This window comes from Brassica oleracea, chromosome C9 (assembly GCF_000695525.1).
Source record: "Brassica oleracea var. oleracea cultivar TO1000 chromosome C9, BOL, whole genome shotgun sequence".
Lineage (NCBI taxonomy): Eukaryota > Viridiplantae > Streptophyta > Magnoliopsida > Brassicales > Brassicaceae > Brassica > Brassica oleracea.
Window position 1 is genome coordinate 12642915 of NC_027756.1, and position 5200 is coordinate 12648114.

At 29.4% G+C, this 5200-nt stretch overlaps 1 pseudogene; it reads right to left on the bottom strand.

The window, feature by feature from the left end:
• Positions 1 to 293, bottom strand: part of LOC106314347 — a 4277-nt pseudogene extending 3984 nt beyond the window's left edge.
• Between the last annotated feature and the right edge of the window lie 4907 nt (positions 294 to 5200).

Sequence of the window (5200 nt, forward strand, 5' to 3'; positions counted from 1 at the left end):
GGGACGCCGTGCTTCTGCAAGATGAGAGCCACCTCTGGATTCCCAACCTTCTCCGCTGTGTCGAGCGCTGTTTCGCCTGTTCTGTTAACAGCTTTTGTGTCTGTTATGTTGTTGTCTAGCAGCAATTTGACGATATGTGATCTGCCTTTTCTATCTGCGATGTGCAGCGCAGTGTTTCCCTTTGTGTCTGCTATATTGATAGATGATCTATCCGCATTGATAAGCTCCTCTACGACCTCCACGTTTGTTCCTTTGGCTGCCATGTGAAGCGCCGTTTGGCCTTTCTTGTCCATCCTTATTGCGATAGCTGGCTCTGATGCTAATAGAGCCTTGACGACCTTCACGTGACCGTTTCTTGACGCAGAGTGTAACGCGGGTTATTACCGTAGCAAGCATATATACCTTACATAGAACGGCACGCAACAAGCTATTGCTCACAAGTTAATTCCCTATGCCTCTTACGTAGTCATCGAACACGAACACATCACGTACGGTTGGAGAATTGGAGAACCAACATAAGCACTTAAGAAAATAACACCCAATTTACGTGAATTTATGTTTCAGAAGGGCCGCAAAAATTATGGAAAGTTTTGTTTGCATTTAAAGCTTCCGTTTTTTTTTAACATTGGTTCTCCAAATGACACGTGTGCTATTTTGTAAATAGAAGCCTCTCATGAAGCCACGTCAGATTAGACTTTTAAGGAAATTTTTTTAAGTGCTTCTCCTTTAATATATAGGGGATCTTATCATTTAAATTTTGGGCCTATTAGAAATTTTTATTGGGCTATCAATAATTGAATTTAAAGAATAGATGATTCATTGGATTTATAGATAGTATAAATTAAATAGATATAATTTAATATTGTAATACTATATCTCTATATGTTAAATATTTAAATATTTGTCCATGTTAACTTTTAAAATTATAAAGATTTTTTTTGAAAATACTAAAAATCATATTATCTAACAATGATTAATCTTTACTACCTTAAACCAATGAAAAAAATTTTTAAACTATATAGTTTATTTTAAAAATTAAACAAAAACTAAATGTTTAATTATTTACTCGATAATATAAATCTATGAAGCGAAAAGTTTAATTTTTTAATTATTTTCTAAATTTGTGAAATGTTACAATATATGACAATAAAACAATATTTTACTAATCTTTATATATATAGTTACGATTTTAATAATGAAATAATAATCCGAAAATATATATATAGAATAAGATACAAATACATGTGAAAGTTTAAAACAATCTATTCCATAAAAAAATATACCGTAAACTTATTATGTTTTAAAAATTAATAGACACATATATATTATAATATATACCAATTTAGAATTGAAAAAAAAATGTTTATATAAAAATAAATGAAAACAAAAACCCGCGCGGTTGTGCGGATCGAGATCTAGTACTAAAATTAAAAAACTACCCATCTTTCCCCTTCTTTCTTTTTTTCTTTCGCTTCTTATATTTTCCTAACTCGTAGTTAGTTTCATAATTTTTTTTTTTTGGTTATCTCACCGATTCTCTCTTTCATCTCCCATTTTCCGTCTTCTATTCAATTCTGTTCAAATAATTATAGAGAAATTCATTTAGATAGTCTTTTTTAGTTTATTTTCACAAAAATATAAGTTTTATTAAAGGGTAAATATGCATTTATACCTAAGGATTAACTAATCTAGGTTTAAAGTTTAGAGTTAAGGGGTGGGGTTTTGGAGATATGGTTTCAAATTTTAAAAAAATTTAAAATTAAAATTTTCAAAACAGAAATGTGTTATTTTGGTCATTTTATTTTTTTAGTGCTATTTTTGCCACAAAAAAATAAAAATGTCTATTTGAGAGAATTGCCCATAATTATAGAGAAATTTCCTTAGATAGCCTTTTTAGTTTATTTTCACAAAAAAAATAGATCTCAATGAAGAAAATAGCCAAAATAAGTTTTATTAAAGAGTAAATATGCATTTATACCCAAATGTTAATTAATCAGACTTAGGGTTTAGAGTTAAGAGGTGGGGTTTTGGGGATATAGTTTCAAATTTTAAAAAATTAAAATTAAAAATTTTAAAACAAAAATGTGTTATTTTGGTCATTTTATTTTTTGAATGTTATTTTTATTACAAAAACTTAAAAAAGTCTACTTGAGAGAATTGTTCACAATTATATGTCTATTATTATGAGAACAATTTGAAAGACGGGACTAGATATTTAAACTTTAAAAATATTGAAATATAATAAAAGTTAAAATTACTATTGAAAAATCAGAGATTGCCATGCCTTCAGTAAAAAAAAGTAGGGGTTCTTTCAAAAATGACTCAAAATTTCAAGTCAAACACAAAAATAACCTATATTTTTTTTGAAATTTTGTTTTGTCCTGTTCACCCTAGAAGTTCTAGTTATTCACAAAAATGCCATTACTTTTTTTTTTCTTTTTTTCGAAAATAAGGTTTTTACCTCTTCACCAAATATTTACAACTTTGCCATTGATATCAATACCTCAACCACCATGAACTACCAAATTGAGAGTGTTAATGCCCTAAAGTTTCGATTTTTTCTCATCCTTTCTCATTTCTCATCCACACAAACCAGATATCTTACACTTTCTCTCAAAATTCATCAAAAAAACTGAAGATTTTGATTACAAATTATGTAATGTTCATAAGCTCATGATAACGAGTAGGTAGCTGTTGTGGTGAAGTTCTGGTTGATTGGAGAAACCACGCAAGTCATCTCACGAGTTCAAGGTATGAAATCGCGAACTACATTTTATTTTTCAGATCTGTTCGATGAAGAAGACTTCTGGCCAATGCATATGTTAGTTTTGCAATTGACTTTTTGTGTGTTTTTAATAGAAGACTTCCCTAGAAGTCTTCTAACTTTCCTTTGTAAACAAAAAAATTCGAAATTCCCAGAGAAGACTTCTTTAGAAGTTTTCTTGGATAAATAGGTTACTTTAAAATTTGACCGAAGTTGGTCAAAAAGTCAAAATTATGACTAACTTCGGCAAATTCAAAAGTAACATGTTTATCCGAGAAGACTCTTTGGGAATTTCGAAAAAAAATCAATTTCAAAAGTAAGCCAATATTTACAAAGGAAGACTTCCGAAGATGTCTTCTGTAGAGTAGACTTCTTAAAAAGTTTTCCTTCGTAAATTTGCAATTGCAAAAATGACCTAAATAGAAGACTTCTTTTGAAGTCTACACAAAGTAGACCTCTTTTGAAGTCTTCCGTGGATGACTTGAAAAGAAGTCTTCTACGTAAATCTTTATTAAACTTCAAATTTATCCAAAATTAAAATGAATTTTTAATATCTTCTTGCTAATTCATGTTTATAAGTCAATATTGGGACTACTGAGTCGAATTTATAACTTAATTGGTGATAATTATGAAGTTACAAACATTGATGTTTAATAATGTTTCTAGCTAAATGGAGAAGTCTTCTGTAAGTCTTACAAAAATATAGAAGACTTGCAAAAGACTTCATAAGAAGTCTTCTCCGATGATTTTGTTTTATTAAGTTGATGTTCTCTGTTTGTGTTGTCTTCCTCATAAGATACAATTTTTAACTTCCATGAGAATTAAAATTTCAGCTTTCGCTTAAAATTCAATTTTGATCTTTTGTGAATTTGACTAAGGTTTCTTAAGAAGTCTTCTCTCTTAGTTTTAGCAAATTTTACTAAGTTTTTGTGCTTTTCTGCTTTGTTATGTGTGGGTAGAATGATTAAAATATTTTTTGGTATGATCAGTAACTTTAATGAAATCAAGTACTTTTGACAAAACATGAACATATTTACCGTTCTTTTGATTAACATCTCTTAAAGTTTACAAAATAATTCACAACTAAAATATTACACATACAAATCATAAAAAGACCATAAACAAAATTATTACACAACTAGATATTATTCCTCAACATAGATAAGCTTGGACTCTACTTCACATCATCTCTTTGGACCACTCTGGGCAGAAGACTTTGGAAGACTTTCTGAAGACTTCGTGATAAGTCTTCTAGCATAAAATACATTAGAAGATTTTCCAAGAAGTCTTGCGAGAGTCTTTCGAGAGTGTTCCGAGAGTCTTCCAAGAATTATCCCAGAAGTCTTCCAAAATCTGTCTCAGATCTGAAAAATCTACATATTCAAAAGTATTCAAATGACTTCATAATAGAGAAGACTTCAAAAATAATTTTTTAGATAATAAACGAAACAGTCACATTAGGTTGGATCTATAATTTTTAAGAATCTAATATATAAAACACACAAAATACATATCCAAAATTTATACCACTTTAGGCAGAAGACTTCAGAAGACTTCCGGAAGACTTTGTGGGAAGTCTTCTAGCATAAAATGCATTAAATTGAGAGTTTTAGGTGATTTGTCTCAAAATGACAAATCCACTGTTATTGAAAAAATGAATTTTAAAAATTCATTTAAAATCCAGTGTTATTGATCTTGACATTTTGTAAAGTACTCTGAAATCCACTGTTATTGGAAATATTTTAAGTTGTGGAGTTTTCAAGTTTTCAAGTGATTTTAGAGTGTTGGGGTGGAGTTTCTTAGTTAAAAAAAATTAAAAATTAAATTCCATGGTTTTAGGTGATATTCTAGAGTGGTTTAACAAAAATCATTTTATTCTCTGCAATTTCTTAAAATCATCTAAAACCTCATTAAAAATCAAATCACCTCAAATTTTAGATTGAATACACCCCCCTAAAAAACTTTCTAAGAAGGCTTCTGAGAAGTCTTCTGAGAAGTCTTCCGAGAGTCTTCTAAGAAGTCTTCCGAGAGTCTTCTGAGAGTCTTCTGAGAAGTCTTTTAAAGCCTCTCAGATCTGGAAAAACCTGCAAATTCAAAAACATTCAAATGACTTCAAAACAGAGAAAAACTTCAAAAATAAAAATTTTATGCTTACAAAATAAACAAAACAGTCACACTATGTTGAATCTATAGCTTTTTAGAATCTAACATATAAACACACACAGAAATTCATATCCAAAATTTAGAGATCTACCCTTGAAATAGTGAAATATGAGAATCATGTAATGAAAAACATGCAAAAAGAAGATTAATTAGTGAGAAAACATAAGAAAAAGTGAGAAATAGATATAAAGTTTGGTGTTTTGATGTCCAAAAAGATTAGAGAGAGGTTGGAGAGTTTTAGAGTGAGAAACATTACATTTTTGTTGCAATCAT